This window comes from Hesperophylax consimilis, chromosome 29 (assembly GCF_061612785.1).
Source record: "Hesperophylax consimilis isolate HC1 chromosome 29, BYU_Hcon_1.0, whole genome shotgun sequence".
NCBI classification, from domain to species: Eukaryota; Metazoa; Arthropoda; class Insecta; order Trichoptera; family Limnephilidae; genus Hesperophylax; species Hesperophylax consimilis.
In genome coordinates this window covers 4,813,459-4,835,883 of record NC_142864.1, presented here as the reverse complement: position 1 = coordinate 4,835,883, position 22,425 = coordinate 4,813,459, and the positions used below count along the sequence as shown (strand labels likewise).

General features: G+C 35.5%; 1 protein-coding gene and 1 pseudogene across 1 annotated transcript in view; one reads left to right on the top strand and one right to left on the bottom strand.

Moving 5' to 3' along the window:
- The window catches only part of LOC149409798 (uncharacterized), a 215,220-nt gene that overhangs the window by 174,935 nt on the left and 17,860 nt on the right, over positions 1-22,425 (bottom strand). The gene's annotated exons all lie outside the window — the stretch shown is intronic.
- On the top strand, positions 7,775-8,599 carry LOC149409799 (uncharacterized; annotated as a pseudogene).

The window sequence follows — 22,425 nt, the reverse complement described above, 5'->3', positions numbered from 1 at the left end:
TTATCTAAAGTCGTTAAGTATGTTTCAATCGGTTGGATTGAAAACTTGTCAAATCCATTTTTTAAAAAATATTTCAAGTTCAGAAATTTACTGTCGGTCAAGGGAAAATGTCTTTTATTTGGTGACAGAATTGTAATACCAGAATCTCTTAAGTCTAAAGTCTTAAATTTAATACATTATGGTCATCCTGGTATAGTCAGATCAAAAATTCTTGCTCGTTCTTATGTTTGGTGGTTAGGTATGAATCAAGATATTGAAGATATTATTTCTAGATGTGAAATGTGTCAGTCGGTATAAAAAGCTAACAAAAATGTGCGTCATAATTGGCCTATTGCTGAAAGTCCATGGGAAAGAGTCCATTTGGATTTTTTTGACTTAAAAGGTTCCAAATACTTGTTAGTTTGTGATTCATATTCAAAGTGGATAGAATGTTTTTATATGAAAAATACTAAATATTCGGATTTGTTATCAAAATTAAGTGAAGTTTTTTCCAGATTTGCGTTTCCGAAAACTATTGTTTGTGATAACGGTCCTCCATTTTCATGTAAAGAATTTTCTATTTTTTGTAAAGAAAAATCTATTAAATTATTATTTTCTCCACCATATAATCCCGAGTCAAATGGATTAGCAGAACGATCTGTTCAAACATTCAAAAAGATTTTAATTAAATTTATGTTTTCAAAAAATTCTAAATTTTTGTCACCAGCTCAACGTCTAATAGATTGTTTGTATACTTATCGTTCCACCCCTACTTCTGTCACGGGTTTGTCTCCTATGGCTAAAATATTTTCGTATGAGCCACGTACACCTCTTCATGTTTTGACAGAAGAAAATAATGTAAATAAAAGTAAGCAATCAAGTAAAAATGCATTGACAGAGTATGAGGAAAATGATAATGTATTGGTATACTTAAGACATTTGAAAGGTCCTATGAAATGGGTTCAGGGAACTATTAAGTTAAAATTAAGTTCATGGGTGTATTTAATTATTTTAATCGGAGGAGAGGTAAAAAAGGTCCATGTTAACCAAATAAAAAAAAGTTGCATTAAGTTAAAATCAAATTATGAAAATCCCGATAAATGGTATGACTTGGGAAGTCAAGAAAATAAAAATGATAGTGAGCCTTTACCCAGCACTAGTGGGAAAACTGATGTAGTAACTAGGGCTGGCAGATTGGTGAAACCTCCTGTCAGATTTAGTCATAGTGATTATGTTTAAGTTTTATTTGGTATTGTAAATTGTTTGAAAATAAAAAAAAAAATAAAGGAGGAAAGGATGTTATGTATGGCCATGTTGGCAGTCCTGATGCGTCACGTGGGAGATTATAACGGGTGTGCGCGGTGTCAATAATGGTTAGTACACACGCAAAGCTCACATCAAAAGTTAATGTACAGCGCATCATCTTTTCTACCGACACACGACGCTATCAAATATTTGTACCTATGGTAGGAGAGGGGGTCAGTTGAATTCGAGAGCGGCCGAGGAACATAATTTCATCTGTCAAAGTGACAACTTTACTAAGGGAACACGGAACTTAGTTGGTAGCTCCGTAATTAAAATGACCCCCTCTCCTTTTTGCGGCGGAGAGGGGGACGCATAACTTTTCAAATATCGCGTCGGGAGCGGTTACGTAAAATAAATTCGGTTAGCGAAGTTCAGAACCACACTTATAGCGCGTTATCTTTTTACGTGTGTCGGGTCTGTATGGGATTGTATGGCGAGCGCTATTGTGCTTTATATTATCTGTTGATGTGAGCTTTGCGTGTGTACTAACCATTAACGTCATAGGTCTGAGTCAACAGTCTTTTATTTTTAATAATCCCCGATATAATAATATGATGGCTAATAATTTTAATGAAGAAAAGGAAATTCAAAAAGTGGCCAGGCTTCTACACACGATTGGCCCGAAAGGGGTAGAAATTTTTAACTCATTTGGCCTCACAATTGAGAAAAGTACGCTCGACGGTATTTTACTCCTTTACGATAAACACTTCATACCCACAGTAAATGTGACAGTGGAACGATTTAAATTCTTCACGAGGAAGCAAGGCGACAGTGAAACAGTTGAAGATTTTATTGCTTCGCTACAAAATCTAAGTCAAACTTGTGATTTCGGCAATCTACAAACATCCTTAATAAAGGACATATTCATATGTAACCTAAATCGAAATCTTTACTACTTGAAAGAAAGACTTTTACAAGAAACGTCGTTAAACTTGGAAAAAGCGATTAATTTGTCAAGAGCGATTGTTGTATCGAGGGAAAACACAAGAAGTCTTGAGGGGAATATTATACAACAAGTTCTACGAAGCCCTTCTTCATCTTCACTATCAGCCAGAAGCCATTCCAGAAGTCAATCCGGAAGTCCGAGCAATCATTCCAGAAGTCCATCGGGAAGTCCGAGCAGTCTATCCAGAGGTCAATCCGGAAGTCAGGGCGGAGTCTGTACCAAATGTGGACAAATTCACCGCACAAACTGCCCGGCATCATTAGCTAAATGCTTTAATTGTCTCATGATTGGACATTATTCGAAATTTTGTTTTAATAGGAAATTGAAAGGTAGGAAAATTAATGTTAATACATTGTCACAAAGTAAAATACCCAACCACGACTATACAATTGATACATTAAATTGTAACAATATTAATTCAACATTGAATTCATGGCACATTAATTTAAGAATAAATAATGTTATAATTTCATGTCTTATAGATACCGGTGCCAATGTAAATGTTATGTCTTTTACAAATTTTAATAAACTTGGTTTGTCAGAAAAAATTATCACAGAAACAGCATTTAAAATAAATTCATTCGGTGGTACTAACATTCCTACAAAAGGAATTTGTAAGTTAAATTGTTTTTATAATAATGATAAAAATATGTCCATTCCCTTTGTCATCACTGAGTTGAAATCATGTCAAACTATATTAGGGCTAGCTACTTGCAATGCAATGGGAATAATAAAACGTGTGTATTCTAACACGAATAATTCTGAAAATATTCCCAACAATGATTTGTCAATGTATAATTCGAACAATTTAATAAAGAAATTTAATGATGTTTTTCAGGGTCTCGGATGCTTACCTCACGAATGTCATCTAACAGTTCGATCTGATGTTCATCCTAAAATCGATGCACCAAGAAAGATTCCATTCAAGCTGCACGATAAATTAAAAGAAGAATTAGATAGAATGGAGGAAATGAAGGTCATTGTCAAGGTTACAAAACCAACACCGTGGGTGAGTTCCATAGTTGTCGTAGAAAAAAAAAATTCACAGTTGCGCATTTGTCTAGATCCACGAAATTTAAATAGGGCTATTTGCAGAACGCATTATCCAACACCTTCAATGGACGAAATTAGGTTTAAAATTAAAGGAGCAAAGTTTTTTTCAAATCTAGACGCATTTTCAGGTTTTTGGATGATACGCTTAGATAGTGAAAGTTCAGATTTATGCACTTTCCAAACACCTTTCGGCAGGTATCAATTTTTAAGACTTCCGTATGGAATTAATGCAGCTCCCGAATTCTTCTCTAGAATAATGACGGAATTATTTGCTGATCTAGAAGGGGTGATAGTTTTCGTTGACGATATTTTAGTATGGGGAGAGAATCTTGAATCTCATGAGAGGAGATTAGAAAATGTTTTTAAAAGAGCCAGAGAAGTAAATTTAAAATTCAATCTAAATAAATGTCACTTTGGCTTACAGGAAGTTACTTTTCTAGGTCATATCTTTAGCAGTCAAGGGATCAGGCCAGATGAGTCAAAGATTAGAGCTATTCGAGAATTACCTACTCCCACTTGTAAGAAAGACTTACAACGGTTTTTAGGTATGATTAATTACTTGGGATCTTTTATCAAAGATTTGTCAAAAGAAACAGAACTTTTAAGGACTTTGCTAAAGAAAGACGTCAGCTGGCAATGGGATGCCAATCACGATCAGTCCTTTGTCAATTTAAAGAAAATTATAAGTTCATCTCCAGTACTTATTAATTTTGACATTAAAAAACTGTTAAAATTATCAGTAGATTCTTCGCAGAGCGCAGTGGGCGCAGTTATTTTGCAGGAAAGTAGACCGATTGCTTATGCGTCAAAAACACTAACGTCCAGTCAGCAAAATTATGCACAAATAGAGAAGGAATTATATGCAATTTTATTCGGTTGTCAAAAATTCCATCAGTATATTTATGGCCACGTGGTAAATGTTGAAACAGATCATAAACCACTAGTCACACTTTTTAAGAAATCACTTTCTGAAGTTCCCGCAAGGTTACAACGAATGATGATGTCTCTACAATGCTACCATTTAGACGTCAGATATGTACCTGGTAAATTTATGTATATTGCCGATACGTTATCTAGAGCGCCGTTACCTGATACAGAAATAACAGATGCGGAAAAAGAAATTGACATACATATCAATTTACTGATGTCAAGTCTGGCAGTTTCAGAAGAAAAACTGAAATTAATCACTGAGGCGACGAAACAAGATCAGTCTTTATTAACTTTAATGAAATATTATAAAACCGGTTGGCCGTCAAATAAAAATGTAATTGAACCCTGCGTTAAACCATACTGCAATTTTCAAGCAGAAATTCATGTTGTCAATGATCTGGTATTTAAGGGACCTAGTTTAATTATACCGTCAATTTTACGTCCTGAAATTTTAAAAGATGTACATAAAGGTCACTTAGGTATGTCAAAAGCAAAAAGTCTAGTCAGAAATATGATTTTTTGGCCGAATATTAACTCTGATATTAAAAACATTGTCGATCAATGTCAGATTTGTACTAAATTTAAACCTAATAACCCGTCACAGCCTCTTTTGCCCCATGGTATCACTAATTTTCCCTGGGAAAAGGTAGGTGTAGATTTAATGCATTTCAACAACTCAAATTATCTCATTGTTACTGATTATTATTCAAAATACATCGAAAATTCAATGTTACACAATTATAACGCGGAAACTGTAGTCACACACTTAAAATCTATATTTTCACGTCATGGGATACCGTTAACGCTTGTTAGTGATAATGGACCACCATTTCAATCAGCCATTTTTAAAAACTTTTTATATGAGTGGGATATTGAACATATCACCACTAGTCCAAACTATCCTCAGTCAAATGGTCAAGCTGAGAGTTCAGTAAAAATAGTAAAGAATATTTTAAGAAAATGCCTTGAATCCAAAACTGATCCGTATCTTGCTATGTTACATTACAGAAATAGTCCAAAAAATAATTTTCCATCCCCTGCAAGCCTCTTAATGTCACGTCAACTTAGATGTAATTTACCCGTAACATCCAGTCAACTTAGACCAAAAGTCGTGCGATTTAAAGAATATGAAGATAAATTTAAGGGTCGTCAAAACAAAATGAAAAAATATTTTGACAAAAAGGTTCGGAACTTGTCTGAGTTGAAGATAGGTGATAAAGTAGTTTTTAAAAAAGATGTGTCAAGTTCATGGTCACCAGCTACTGTAGTAGAAATTGTTAAAGGATGCCCAAGGTCATATATTGTTGAAACTCCCGATGGTTCAAGATATCGCAGGAATAGGAAACACTTAAATTTAGACAGATCACGTCAGGAATCATCATCACCGCTGAATGGAAATAGTTCATCGAAGAAAGGTGTACGTTTTGACAATGATTTTCATTCCATCCCGTTTTATCCAGGTCCTACAACTTCTGATGAGCTGACAAACAATGAGGCAAGCATTCGAACTCGTTCGGGCAGAATTGTTAATAAACCTGATAGATATAATCCATCTGATTATAATTAAATTTGGTAATTGTATTTCACTTACAGTTTATTACTATGTCATGAATTATGTTTATTTGAAAAGAAAAATTTATATTTGTAATGTTCATCTTGTCTTGACTTGTTTTTCTTTATTAGGAAAAGAGGGATGTTGGTGTTATTAGTATAATGTTATCTATGGCCATTTCCTAATATATTGTCTGTGCTACACAAACCCTAGCTGTCACCACTTGTCAACAGATCGCCAGCTGGGCTGGTTTAATAAATAACATATCAAATACAAACGTGTTATAATATTCGTTCACCACAATACAACAGCTGATGTCAAAAGTTTAGCTTTTCAACTTGCCGATTTAAACAAAATACCACATCCGTTTAACGTCGAAAAAAGGTCTGCTGGTGCAAAATGGCTTAAATTATTTTTACAGAGACACCCATCTTGCCAAGAGGAAGCCCCAAGGCACGTCTTTGGCACGTATTAAAGGTTTCAACCCAGACAATGTTTCAAAATTTTTTGATATTTTGGAGGCACAACTAGACAGTGTTGATAATTCCCCAACTAGAATTTACAACGTAGATGAAACCGGTATCAGCGTTGTGCAAAGTAAATTGCCAAAAATATTATCGCTGAAAGGAAAGAAGCAAGTCGGAGCTATAACATCTGCAGAAAGAGGAGCCCTCATAACTGTTATAACATGTATGAGTGCATCTGGCAACTACGTACCTCCGATGCTCATATTTCCCCGTAAAAACGTGAAAGCAGAACTCATGGATGGAGCTCCTCCAGGAGCTATATCGGCGTGCCATCCTTCAGGCTGGGTTTAGCAAAATATTTTTACTGATTGGTTTCGCCACTTCGTTAAATACACCAGGCCTTCTAAAGGGGATCAAATTATTCTTATTCTTGATGGTCATTACTCGCATACACGAAATATTGACATAATCAACATGGCCCGCGACAATGGCGTTATAATAATTTGTTTACCCCCACATTCAACTCATAAGATGCAACCGCTAGACCTAGCTTTTATGGGGCCATTTAAAACAAATTATTCAAAAGCTGTAACTACGTGGTTGAGGAATAATGTCGGAAGAATGGTGACTCCATTACAAGTCGCAAGTCTTATGGGGCAAGCATACCAACGTAGTGCAACTGTTGAAGTGGCCATCAAATGGTTTCCGCAAAAGTGGCATATTTCCTTGCAATTGTTTCATATTCAGAGACCACGATTTTGCTGCTCACGATGTTCCAGAACTGGAAGAATCACAAAATATTACGCTAGAAGCTGAGTTACTTGATTCTGGCACACATCTCACTCAGGCGTTGGCAACTGTTGGCACTGCAGATACCCCTGCTGCATCTTCAAGCAATGATCCTATTAGATGTATTGACATTAAAAAACTACCCACTGTTAAACCTAACACAAGTAAAAGAACTGGATCTGCTTGTTTAATTTCAGGATCCCCATACAAAAACAATTTAAGTGAGTCTTTAGCTAAACAAGATAAGAAAGGCGTCAGTAAATTAAATTTGGTTAAAGGTAAACAACGCATTATGAAAAAACAGACGAAAACTGAAAATACAACGAAGATGAAACGGAAGCAAAAAAAAGTGGACACATCAGATTCCAGCAGTGGTGAGAGTAACGATGACTCTGTTATTTTCATGGATACCGACGATGATCCAGATACCGATGAAGAAGATGCGTTTACTGTAACAAAGCATATTCATCTAATTTCAGAGGAGAAAAATGGATAAAATGCATTGCATGTAAAAAATGGGCTCACGTAGAATGTTCCGGTAACGGGAATTTCGATTTCATATGTGATATTTGCCTTAACGGTTGAACTTAACAGTACGAAAATAAACAGCCTTTTTATAACTTAATTAACTATGTTTTATTAAAAAAAAAAAAAAAAATTTTCAAAGCACCTGTAGAAACACTTTTTATGCGTATTACCGGGTACCCGATAAATGGTAGACATCCTATCACCGGGTACCCGATAAAAGGCAGGTATGGTACCCGATATAAGGACCTCTTTTTTTCAAAGACAAAATTTCTCCTTTCACATATTTTTCCTTTTGTGTTTTTAAGTAGGGCCGCTAAATTATTTTTACTGTACATACATAACATACATGATAAAAGATTAATACAGTTATACACATACAAACTCATTTTCAGAAAATTCAATCATTTCTTCGTTTTATGGCTGATCAAAAAAAAGTACCCGGTAAATGGCATCCTTACTCTAATGCTATCTGGGCCACATATTATCATTATTTCTCAACGGACAAAAACCTCAACACGAGAAGTGCCCGATCGGACCAGAGTCATGGTGCAGTTGGCAACGGGCAGTAGCTGCCAATGAATTACCCACTTTCAAGCATGATCATCCGTCATTACCACAAGATTTTACTGATGCTATACTTCCCATTTATACAGATCTCAGCAATGAGAAATTATTAGAAAGATGTGTGGGTGGTTTCACCCAAAACAACAACGAGAGCTACAATCAACTGATATGGAAAATCTCTTCAAAAATAGTTCAGGCCGGTTCCAAAACTGTAGAAACAGCTGTATACATGCTGCTGGCATGTTTAATGAAGGTACAACATCATTATTATATTACATGAATGTAATAGGGGTTTTACTTGGGCCCAAAGTGCATTCATACGCCGAAAGAGAGGATAAACAGCGCGTGGCCGTCTCCGACCGCAGAGCACATGATAGCACACGAGAGGGAAGAATGGTCCGCAGACAACACCAACTCGAGTTACTAGAAGCTGCCGAAGGGGCGGAGGGTGTATTATATGGCCCTGGAATTGACGACTCAATGTAAGTTGAAAAAATATTTTTTTTACTCTATGTAAAGTATTTCAAGTATTCAACCGACGTACTTTGTACAATAAACTTTGCTTGCTTATGTTTATAAAATAATAACACCATAACAATAACCCTACACATTGTTATGTAAGTTCATACTCAATTTATTATGCTATGTAATTAAAATATTTTATAATGCTACTGAACAACAAAACCCATAACATGTATATGTAAAAGCCTTCTAGGCGTTAATAAAATAAAATAAAATAAAAAATAAAATTTTTCCAACTTTAAACGCTTTTTTCTCAAAACTGTGTTTTTAAAGTCGGTGATCAAGATTACTCGGAAACGGCTCAACCGATCAGTCTCAAATTTTAACACAAGCTTTTTAAGTATATTTTAGAGTTATTAATGGAAGGCCTGTTCTCACAGATAAATACATTTTTTTTTATAAACAATATAAGGCCAAAATTTTGGTATATTTTTTTTGAGAAGCCGCCATTTTTTTCAAAAAAAAATATTTTGCTCTGTCCTTTGATTAATTAGAGGAATATAAGAGATATGATGGTCACCGCAAAAGGCCTTTTTTGAGAGGAGCTTCTGGAGAACAGCTATAGCAGCTTTCAAAATGATTATTTTTACAAATAAAGATTCTTAAAATACTGTTGCCATAATATGTGTACGAATTTTTACTTTAATAAATTAAAAATTCTTATCAGGAAAAATTCTTAAAAAATCCCGTTTTTTTGGGCCTTCTGACTGTATATAACCCATTAAGCTTTAATAATATGTATTTTTATTATTTTAGTTTTAAATAATAATGATCTATAAGCTCCCTTTAAGCAAATGATACGTAAACCAGATTTTGACAAAGTTCAGGTTAACTTTTAACTGGTCGCAGGGTTTGCCACTGGGGATATTAAAACACCATTTTATAAAAGATTTTTTTTAAAGTTATCAGAAAATTAACTTGTCGCAGTAAATTAACTTGTCGCAGTAAATCAACTTGTCGCAGTAAATCAACTTGTCGCAGTAAATCAACTTGTCGCAGTAAATTAACTTGTCGCAGTTCCTACAAAGGGTGAATTGTTTTTAAATGACATGCTTAATATCAAAATATTTTGAATTTTTTTTTTTTTAGGTGAGGAACTATATAATCAAAAATAATTTTGAACATTCCCTCATTCTCTCTGACTCTCTCAGTTCCCTCCAAAAACTTAAATCCAGTCCTCTTCTTCATCCTGATGATCACTTTGTATGCCTTATTCGAGTGATGATAGCCTCCATTCAAAGCTCTGGTAAAACTGTAACTCTGATTTGGATTCCTGGACATGTTGGTATCATGGGTAATGATATTGCGGATGCCTTGGCAAAACAAGGAGCGTCCAACCCTGTTGTTACCCTCGTAAACCACATTCCCCTATCTGACATTTTTTCCATCATCAAAGATAGATCCCGCAATGTTTGGGCAGAGTATTGGCACATTGCTAGCCAATCCAAGGGAGCCTGCTATGCTTCAATACAAAGGACTATTTCATCAAAACCGTAGTTTCAGCAATTCCCTCATTTTTCCAAAAAAGAAATTTCTTCACTCATTCGAATGAGGATCGGACATTGTTCCGTTCCTTCCCACCTTTTTAAAATTCACGTCCTTGACTCCCCAGATTGTACATTCTGTGGTCTAGAAGTGGGAACTTTAGATCACATATTTTTTGGTTGTCCCTCTCTAAACAAATATCCTCTCTTCTATCAAGCCTTATCTAAAATTGCCTCCCCTCCATTCAACATCTCATCTCTTTTAAGTCTGAACTCGACTCCAATTTTCATTATAATTTTGAAATTTGCCTATTTAAATAAAATTAATATTTAAATTCACCTTTCATTTCTCAATAATTTTAAATGATGGCCAAGAACACCCTTGAAGGGTGAAAGCCAGAAATAATGGAAAAAAAAAACCTACAAAAGGAAATTTTATTAGTTATTAATTGCCCTAAAAACAAGCGTATTCGTAAAGCGTTAGTAAAAATTATTGTTACGGAATATCATCCATTACACCTTGTAGAAGAGACCAAATTTATAGAATTTGTTAATACTTTATGCCCGGAATTTCAACAGGAAAACGCTAACTTGTACTCTTATACCAAAGATGTACAATGAAATATACGCAACTGTTCAAGCAAAAAGAGCGAAAGCTTCGGGTGTTTGTCTTACCACCGATGCGTGGACCTCTATAAATAATCAAGGCTTTCTAGCTTTAACTGCTCACTACGTTGATGAAAATAGCAAGTTAGCATCAAATCTTTTGGGCATAGTAGATTTTAATGAAAGGCATACCGCTGAAAATTTAAGCTCCCTGCTGAAAAGTAAAGTGAACGAGTTTAATTGAGGTTCCCGAATAACAGCAATTGTAACAGATAATGCCGCAAACATGATTGCGGCTGTTCGTTTGTGTGGTTGGCGGCACGTTGGTTGTTTTGCCCATTCGATTAATTTGGTTGTGCAGACATCCATTAAGAGTGGGTTATAGGGCATAATGGTGATTTGCTGGAAAACAGCTCCCTAAAACGGCTTAATACTACCTTTCGTATGTCATTCTCAGACTTCATATTTTTTTATACCAATTAATGGACTATTATTTTTCAGTCTGCCTATTTTTTTTTGTAGTTGTTGTAGGCATTCGACTATAAAAAATAAAAACATTGATACACCATACAACCCACTTTTAAAACTTCGATCCATGATTATCGCATTAAAAACGCTTTTACACAATATTTTTAATTTAAAATATGTATATAATACACACATCTGTAGAAGTACGGCCTCTTATTATCGTTATGATATCTGTGGATATTAACAATTAAATAAATACTTCATCTTGCACCAAATTTTCAAGACATTTCACAGTATTTTACTTATTACGGGTGAGAAGCCCCCGTGAACGGTACTGAAGCTATCGCTCCCTGTTTCACGGCGTATATATTTCGAAAATGCCATCAAAATGTTTCATTAATGGGTCTAAAAGTAGAATACCGACTCACTTGAAGCATTGCAATAATCTAATGAAGCTACAAAAACAGTAATTACTCACAAATTCTCTTTTTCATGTAAATTTGACGTATTGTATTTTTTCAAGTGTCATATTTTAAAACTCAACATTTAATATGCGTTCCTTTTCCTAACGGTTAGCACTAACGTCATGTTGTTTACTGGCGGCATCTTTATGCAAGTGTGTGTGAGAGAATTCATTGTCTTTACGCGCTCTGACCAAGTGGGAGAGTGAACGTTTTATCATAGGGCACGTTTGGTAATTGAACCAAAAATTACCAATATTATTTTTCTCTTTGTAGATCAATATTATGATTTATCCATGGCAGCCGGAAAAAATACTCCAAACAAGGTATGCTTCAAGTAACGAATAAATGAAAAAAGATTATTGTTTAGTTGTACTAAATAACACAGAATAATTTAACAAATATATAAATAAAAAAATAAAATTTCTTTCATTTCTCGAGGTCAATTTATTAATGATGGTATTAATATGTATAGATATTCTATCAAATATAAAATTAAGAAATTTACCAAATAAATCCACCTTCGATTTTCTCGAAAACGAAAGCTCAAATAAAAAAAGTCATAACCCAAAATTGACAATAAATGAATAACTGCTTTGATAATTTTATAGAGAAACTGACCAGGACGCGATTTTCGTAAATTTACTCAACATGTGAGAACTTTGGGCGGTTGGTTCGATTCAAGACCTCTGTGCGTTACCTCAGAATGATTACAACCCAAGGGCTTATAACTTGTAAACATAAAGAAATATAAACCTTAATGTTGCAGGTTTCAAAACTATCCGTTTTTAGCTTATGACCTATAAAGGGTTTTACCGTTTATACCACGAGTTTCCGAACACCGTGTAAAACAAACTATATGTATCGGAAATGTTCCTCAACACTAATGACAACAGCAAGTGAATGATGAAACATTTATAAAAAATGTCAAATTAAATGCTTTACCAAAATAGTAGGTTCTGCAAATAAGTCATACTTTTTTACTAAGTTGTTTGTTTTACTTAATATTTCACATTCATATTATACGTTCATTGCTTTGCGACAAACGCACGTGTGACGTTATATTTTAACAAGTTCATTAATGTACAACTACCGCCCTCTAGTGACATAAAAATGAAGACATTTTGACAGTTTGCGAAATTTCGCTATCATATAACAAGCGCTTAAAGAAATACAGCCTACTTTAAGTAAAATTAAATCAGTGGTAGAGTATTTTAAAAGGAGCTCTCACGCCCTTTCCAAACTTCAAGAAGTACAACGTCAAATGGGACTTCCTCTATTAAAGTTAAAGCAGGATGTCCCGACACGCTGGAATTCTACTTATGATATGTTGTTAAGGGTAGTGAGAGTTAAAGACGCTATTATTTCAACATTGGCTTTAAATCAGAGTCGAATTAATGACGATTAGTCCACGAGAATGACCACGTCCACGTGTCCACGAATATGACATCTACCAAGCTCCCAGACTCTCTATTCATTTACGGCTCCAAAGACTAAGATGGGCCGGACATGTGCACCAAGCACACGTGTACCAAAGAAGGTTCTAACAGGACACCCAAACGAAAGGCGGGCAGATCTAGGCTGAGATGGGAGGACGATGTCAGGAAAGATGCCAGAGGACTACTCCATGTTGCAGATTGGAAGACGACGGCCGAGGACAGAGGGCGGTGGAGGCTCATGTTAAAGGAGGCCAAGGCTCGAAATGGGCTGTAGCGCCATTGAAGAAGAAGAAGTCCACGAGAATGGGACATGATTATAAAAACCATGCCTATTTTAGGAGTATATGAAGAGATAACCCGCGATATGTCCGCAGACACTAAAGTCACATCATCCAAAATAATTACTTATTGTGAAGCGATGGAACGACATGCCAATAGCCAGGTTGTGGACGCCGATTTGTATCCAGAGCTTTTTAATTTAGTTGAAGTCTTGAAAAGTCAAATTAAAAAACGTTTTTGTGATGTTGCTGGTCCAGGCTTAATAGCTGAGGCTACCATTATGGATCCATGATTCAAAAAGATCCCATTTAATGATACCACAAAATTAGAAAGGGTCGTCAATAGTATTAAATCAAAACTTTCCGATTTAATATTCAATTCCGAACAAGTTCGTCCGATACTTATTGAACCTGAACGTCCAGAACCGTCTACTTCCAACACCACGTCAGAGTGTCAGTCAATTTTTTTATGGGCAAAGCACGACGAGAAATTTACAAGCTACCAAACCGAAACTATGTTTAACCCCACAGCTGCTGCAACTATTGAATTTGACCAATATTTACAGGAAGATCTTCTACACAGAAATTGCGATCCGCTTGAATGGTGGAATGAAAAGAAATACAAGTTTCCAAATCTGTATATTTTATCAAAAAATGTTATTTGCCTAATAGCCACCTCAGTACTAGTACTGTATCAAAATATAACTATCCGTTGTAAACAATAGTTATATTGTTTCAACGTCCAACGCTGTTGATAATAATTAGCGCCAATAGTTGAAATATAATACCTACTTGCGAATATTATTCAACGCAGTCAACTGCCTAATAAATAAAAGGGTTAAGAGTTTGCACTTCGTGAACAACATTACTCGATATTTCAAATGGTCTTTTGGTTATGTAACTCCTGCTAGAAGTTTTTCTTTTATGTTCCCATCCAATATGGCCGATACACAGCGCTAAGGGACAATCGAATTTATCAACGACAAGCAAAAAATAACCAACGTCGGCCGCCTAGCTACGTTTTGTACCTATTGTTTTCCACAGTTTGGCTTGTTAAATCAAAAGGGTCAAGACATTACACTTCGTGAACGATTGTACCGGACGGTGTGTACCGTTCCCGGCGGCCGTCATTTCGTAATGGTCGAAGCGCCGAACGTGAGCGCGGTTTTAGAAATTACATGGGGCTTCGATACCTCGAGTCCCGCTCGCCCCCGCATCGCTTCCCCTCACCGCAAGCGCCCGGCCGGCCCAGGCGACCGCCCGGGACCAATCAACGCTCACCCAAGCAACGCTGTACGGGAAAATATTTGAATTGACGATTTATTGAGATGTTTAGACTAAGTTTTAGAGAGTTTGGCCGTATATATTACGAAATAAAATACATTGATAAAACGGCCGGACTCTCCTTAACATAATTAGTTAATAAAAATTAGTATTAATTTAGAATTAAGAAAATTAAATATGATTTCCCCTGAATATGTTGGGCCGGGGACCCCCACACTTAATGAATGTATGTACAACTGATTGATTAATAAAAATGCTAGAGAGGAGTGGTTAGGATAGATTAAAAGAGCATAAAAAGTAGAGTAGTTCTAAAGGTTGTGACTTCCACTAATTAAATCTTAGCGGACGTCACAGCCCGCGGATCATCAACATCCCGCGAATGAAGGCAGCGCGTCGATCCCGCCCTCCCCAAAGTCAGGAGAGGGGGATTGCGCAATGAATACGGCGCGCCAGCCTTCAGCTCGCTCTCTCTGCCTTGGACCGCCACCAGCTACTCTACTCTGCTCTTCCTGACTGCTTCTCTCTGGATCTCAACTTGGATACTTCTTTGACTTGGCTCCCCCCTGGATTTCTGCCCTGCCTGCCTCCTCCCGCACTGAGGATAAAGCAGATTCCGGCCCCAAACTGAGCAAGGATAAAGCAGATTCCAGTACCGACCGGAGCAAGGATAAAAGCAGATTCCTGTACCGACCGGAGCAAGGATAAAAGCAGATTCCTGTACCGACTGGAGCAAGGATAAAAGTAGATTCCTGTACCGACCGGAGCAAGGATAAAAGTAGATTCCTTTACCGACCCGAGCAAGGGTAAAGCAGATTTCTACCCGGACCTAGCGGCTAACTACGGACTGACCGGCCAATCATACAATCTAATTTTTCAACAACCAGCAAAATATATCTTCAACGTCTTTAATATTTCAACAGGGTAATGTTTTCAACACCGAAACCAACGTCTTCAAACTTCCAACAGTTTTAACTTTCAACTTTATCGTAGGATTATTATTACGTGTGTGGGGCATAGAGATAATAATAATACATCAATGGTCCGGGGAACCACCCGTTAATAGGGATTCCCAAATAAGATTTTGATCTATTTTTTGTTTGTTTTTTTGTTAGTATCGTGTCGATCTCCTATACGTTTAGTTTGATTGTACTGGCTTGTCACGTGTCTATTTAATCTGTTTTTGTTAATTGTTTTACTTAGGAAGTAAAAATACAAGTGTTTGAAATAAATTTGATGACTAAACCAATTTCTAAGTGAAGAATGATTATTAGTGTTAGTGTCGTAGTGTGATTGAACTTTGAACTGATGATAAATATATTAAATATTAAACAGTTGAAGTGCCTTCCTAAATAGATATCAAATATCAATGGCGAACAATAATCGGAGTGTTTTGTGGAAATTTATTTATTACCATCTAGGAAAACTATTTCCAATGCAATGTTACCGGTGGCTTTCCAAAAATGTTTTGACAAAACCCTACTGTTTGTTGAACAGTAGGCTAAAAATGTGTGCCTTACAACAGACTGCTGGACTTCTCGTCTTACAGAGTCTTATATAGCTGTGACAATACATTTTTTAACAAATGATTTGGAGTTCAAATCCATTTTACTTGATTGTGCACCTTTAAATAGATCCCACACGGGAAAAAACCTTGCTGATGAAATACAACGCATTTTGTCAGATTGGCAACTGTCCGACCGTGTCCGACTTGGAGTTTAGGATAATGCTTCCAATATTAAAAACGCATTTCATAATCACCTTAAAATTCCACATTTTGGTTGTTATGCGCATTCGCTTAACCTGGTTGTTACTGATGCTCTAAAGTTATTTGAGCCAGTAATAGAAAAAGTTAAAAGAATCGTAATGCATTTTAAAAAAAGTACAATTTCGTCAGAGAAATTTTTACAATATCAGCTGCGAACAAATGTAAGCAAACCAAAGCGGCTAATTCAATCGATCGTCACAAGGTGGAACTCGGTTTTCTACATGATCGAGAGATTTGTGGAATTAAAGGAATCTGTCCATGCTACCTTAGCAATATTGGATGTTGACCTGCCTTTAATAACCGTAGAAGAGTGGGAAGCCTGTGGAAAAATATGCAAAATATTACGGCCGTTTGAAGAAGTCACACGTGCCATCAGTGGTGAAAAGTATTTAACAGGCAGCATGCCAATTGTTTTGACAAAGGGATTGATCATTGTTTGTGAGAAGATAGATGGGATGCCACTCTCGGGTGTTTTAAAACAAATTGCAAACAAACTATGTGAAGGTTTAAGCACCCGGGTTGGCGATTTGGAGAAAAATGAATGTCTGTCTTTATGCACCTTCATGGATCCACGCTTTAAGGTGAATTATTACTCTAATCCCAACACTGTTAATGTGGTTAAAAACATAGTTCACGAACTTTTGTTAAGGGGGGTACCTACTCCCTCGGAAGAACAAGACTATTCGCAAGATATTTCTGAAAATCAAACAGAATCTTCAGACGAACCGTTATCATTTTGGAATGCAGTAAATTTAGAAGTCGAAAAAATTAAGCCAGTGAATAATCCACATAACAAATTCCGCAAAGAACTGGACATGTATCTCGAAATGGATCTTCTTCATAGAAAGGGTTGTCCCCTGAAATGGTGGAAGGAACAAGGAGTATATTTTCCGAATTTGAAAAAATCTTCATACAACAATGCGGTATTGTAGCAAAATCCGTTCCTTGTGAACGAATTTTTTCCAAGACTGGACAAATTATATCCGACCGCAGGTGCATTTTTAAGGCTGGAAAAGTGCGACAGCTGGTGTTTTTGAATAAGGATTCGAAAATATAGAAATGCGTAAAAAAACAATCTGTAAATAACCTTTAAATGACTTAATAACCGTAAATATTGTACATAAATAATTTGATGTGTAAAAACGTCTGAACTGTGCTAAAAAAAGTGGGGACCTTAAATAGACTGAGCTTGGAGTAAACCTATCAAATAATGTAAGTCATGGTTTTATTTTTCTTAAAAAACGTCTAATCTTATTAATTTTTCAAAACTGGACATTATATTCTTACAAATAACTAAACTGAATAAGCATTGAAATTCTAAATACTTGGACCGTAATTTTTTATAACGTTTAATGCTTTATGATAATTTGAATATATGTACTTAGATATTAGTAAATTATCAAAAAAAATATAATAACAAATGTGATGAATGAGGTTTCATCGAGTATGGAGAATTAAGGACTAAAAACAGACCTGAGTTATATAAATCACTAGAAATAATCGATTATAGTTGCGTCAACGTCGGCGTTATTTTCAACAGTTAAAAATCGCCAACGATAACGACGTTGGCGTTGGATGGAATTATCGTCAACGCCCAGTACTACTCAGTACCATGCAAGAGAATATTCTCAAAAGCAGGGCTTACTCTCACTGAGAGAAGATCACGTTTAACATCTTCAAAACTAGCCGAAATATTATTTTTAAATTGTAATTTGGAATAACTTTTTTTCTTCAACTTTTCAACTTATGGATCCTATTTTAATTTCAATACTATATTTTACAACAGTAATCAGTAATAATACTAATAATGATATGCGCAAATTATGTGGCTTTTCTATGTCTTTTGTGTGTGTAATCGTAATGTTATGTTATGAGAATTTGAGTGTCTGTATGTTTTTTTATTTTAAATTTTGATCTGTTATTGAGTATTCTGTTATCTAAGTGAAATTTCCTTTTTTATGCACGTGATAGCGTTAGTAAAATGCTTTTTTTACTCTTCTCCTCTGTCTATAATATAAAGGCAGCAAGATTTTATAAACATTTTAAAATCTGATGGCTTCATCCTATTTTGTATTGATATTATTTAGTATAGACACTTGCCTTTCTGGTATATAATTTTTCTTTAATGTTTTTTGTATTTAAAAATGGTTTAAGTATTTTTATTTTCAGTATTAGTAATATTTGTTGGTGGTTATTGTTTACGTATACACACATCACAATTTTATTAGTGAGTTGTAAAATTACTTTTTTATTTTGTTCGTAAAATAACATATTTATTAAAAAGTTTGTAACATGTTTATATTTTTTACTAAAGTTACTCCAAAGCTATCCTTGCCTTAAGAACTCTGTGCTATAAAGTGTAAAGCTTACAAATACAGGTTTTTAAGTAAAGTTATAAATGTACTTCTGCAATGAAAATAATAAATCCCTGTATTTGATATTTTTGTGTGTTTATTTAAAATATTTTTTTCAAAACGAACACATTTATTTGATTGCGAAAAAATCCTTCATTATTGCTTTTTTTTAGGTTCTTAAATGTGAGAATTCTAGGTACAAAACCAAAATGAAGTGTCGAATCAAGGAATTAAATGAATTAGTTCACTTGACCAGGTGAATAAGACTTGACCAGGTGAATGAAAATAATAAATCCCTGTATTTGATATTTTTGTGTGTTTATTTAAAATGTTTTTTTCAAAACGAACACATTTATTTGATTGCGAAAAAATCCTTCATTATAGCTTTCTTTGAGGTTCTTAAATGTGAGAATTCTAGGTACAAAACCAAAATGAAGTGTCGAATCAAGGAATTAAATGAATTAGTTCACTTGACCAGGTGAATAAGACTGATTGATTCATTATTGTGAATGAAACTGCCCATGTCTACTATAAAGATCTAAATTGACACTATCCCTCAACCAGGCCGTAGCTTAGTTTGTTAAGCGGTCGATTTTCGATTCAGTTCGTTATAACGACGGCGCGTCTTCGATTCTCAAGTAGGGGAGACCCAGGCAAAGCGAATGGACCAGGCATAGCGGATGACTTGAATATTTCCGAAAATTACCACTAGAAGGCGCTAATAGTCTCACAATCGATGTACCGCAGCGCTACCGACGCCATGACAGTGAATATTTGTCGTTTGGCAGGAACGCACGCTTTTTTTGATAAAAAAACGATTTTTTGAATTTTCTTACGATAAACGAAGGTAAGGTATTTGTGATTATTATTATTTGGTTATATTTCATGTGAAGATTAGTTTATATCATCCAATTTTTATTTGTTTCCTATTTAAAAAACTTAGTTTAGTTATGAAATACAGCACCCACATAGTATTTTTTAACAAAATGTTATTTGATACTGCCTTGGGCAAAGCGAATAGGGCAAAGCGGATGGACCATTCGCTTTGCCCGAGTGAATGAACTTTCTGATTGATTATGTGCAATTGCGTATTACATATTTACAATGTTTATATTTTTATAGATGGTGTATACATACGTACGAAAAACAAACCAGGCAAGTTGGACTGAGTCATGATGGCCAAAGCTATGAAAAAGGTGACCGAAGACAAGGAATCCATTACAGCCGTAGCTAAAAAATATGAAATTCCTTATGCAACACTCTATCGCCACATCAAATCGGGATCCACAAAGAAGAAGTTAGACCGTTTTTCTACAATTTTTTCTTCTAAACAGGAAAAAGAACTCTGCGATTACTTGCTGAAAATGGAGAGCGTTTTCTACGGGTTAACGCGTTGTGATTTCCTTTCATTGGTGTATAATTATGCTAAAGAAAATAAAATTCTACATCCCTTTAAAAATGGAAAAGCTGGAGAAGATTGGCTCCATAGATTTCAATTGAGAAATCCGTTGATATCGTTACGTTCTCCGGAACCAACATCAATAGCCAGGGCAAGAGGATTCAATCGTTCTCAGGTCGATAGATTTTATGATATTTTGTGGGATCAAATTGAAAATCACTCGTATTTACAACATGGATGAAACAGGTATTAAAACCTCAAGTAACAAGCCTCCAAAGATTTTTTCATTAAAAGGCAAGAAGCAAGTGGGAGTTATTAGCAGTACAGAAAGAGGGCAACTGACAACAGTTATTTGCTGCTGCAATGCAGCGTGATCTTTTATTCCACCATTTTTTATTTTCGCCAGGAAAAGGATGCAAGATCGATTACTCGATGGTGCACCACCAGGATCTCAAGCTTGTTGCACGGACAATGGATGGGTGAACGGTTCTTCATTTTTATTATGGCTGCAGTTTTTTGTTGAAACTGTAAGACCGTCTTCCAACAGCAAGGTATTACTTCTCTTGGACAATCATGAAGCTCACAAATATTACCCAGCTTTGGATTATGCCTCTAAAAATAATGTGCATTTTGTGTCTTTTGCCCCCCATACAACACATCGTATGCAACCACTTGATGTTGCTGTTTACGGGCCTATCAAAAAATACTTTGAACAAGAACTAAACATGTTTCAAAAGAATCATGTTGGACGCATAGTCAATCAATATGACATGGCAAAACTCTTTGCACCCAGTTTTTCAAAAGGAGCATCTGTACAAAATGCAGTCAGTGGCTTTCAAAAACCAGGAATATGGCCTTACAATCGGAATTCATTTAGTGACATTGATTATGCTCCTGCTACAGTGACGGATCGTCCTATTGAACCAGAAGGCCGCACATCTCCAACGAATCAACCACCGCATTCTGTGCCTGTTTTAGATAAAGCTTCCTTGCCTCCTGCTGAAATCATCACAGAAATCATCAACGAAATTCAAAAAACACCAGTCAAATCTACGCACTCATCATCAACGAAAATAAAGTCACCATATGATATTAGACCAATGCCCAAAGCAAATTTTAATTTGGCCACAAGAAAAAGAAAATGCCAAAAGTCAGAAGTTCTTACTTCTTCTCCCATAAAAAACATACAAAAAGAGAAAAATGAAGCCAACATCCAAAAAAATAAAAAAAATGAAATCATAAAGAAAAAAAAAACTTGGCCCATCTACCAGCGGACTAAAAGTCAAAGCAAAAACAAATGAAAATAAAAATTTGAAATGCCTTATTTGTGACGAAAATTATGTTGAACCATTAACAGAGGATTGGATTCAATGCAGCCAGTGTAAAAGTTGGGTTCACGAATCATGCACGTCGTATAGTGGATATGGTTCTTACTTCTGCTACGATTGTGATTCCTAATTCTCTTTGCCCGGAGTCCAAATTCGCTTTGCCCGGGTACCCGGGCAAAGTGAACAAGACGAAGACTTTTTTTAAATTTGCATTATTTTTTATAATTATAATTAATTTTACCTTTTCATTTATTTTACGTCTGAAGACAGATATTTTCTTAACATTACTGTTTATAAAGTTTTTATGTTATGCAAACATTGTGTGTTTTATTTAATATCTCCCTTAACACATCCGCTTTGCCTGGGTCTCACCTAAACCAACAGATTTTTTTTGTATTTATTATCCCTCTGTGCATCAGTCGCGATACTGTGTGATTACAGCTACATTCAAATTCAAAATAAATATTTAAGTTCCTCTAAACATGAGTCGACAGAGAAATGCACAAAAGAAATCAATGACATCTAGTGACGCTGATGAAGATGACAATAAAATCATTACTTATATCGAAAGTTTCGAGAAATGTACGAAACTATTATAACCAAACTAAATATTCTGCCAGACATAAAAGACTCGGCTTCATTTCCGCCGAGTACGAAAACCCGAAAAAAATGTTATCCGATTCTTTGGGCACAATAAAAAGTCTACAAGCTGAGAATGTTAAGCTGAACACAGAAGTGCGCGATCTTAACGCGAGCATGTCCCACATGGAACAGACAGCCAGAGAAACCAACGTCGAGATCCAGTCCGTACCTGAGCATAAATCTGAGAACCTGATATCGATCGTAAAACAACTTGGAACCGTGATTTCCCGCCCCATTGCCGAGTCGGAAATACGTAACATTCATCGAGTCTCCAAGATCAAA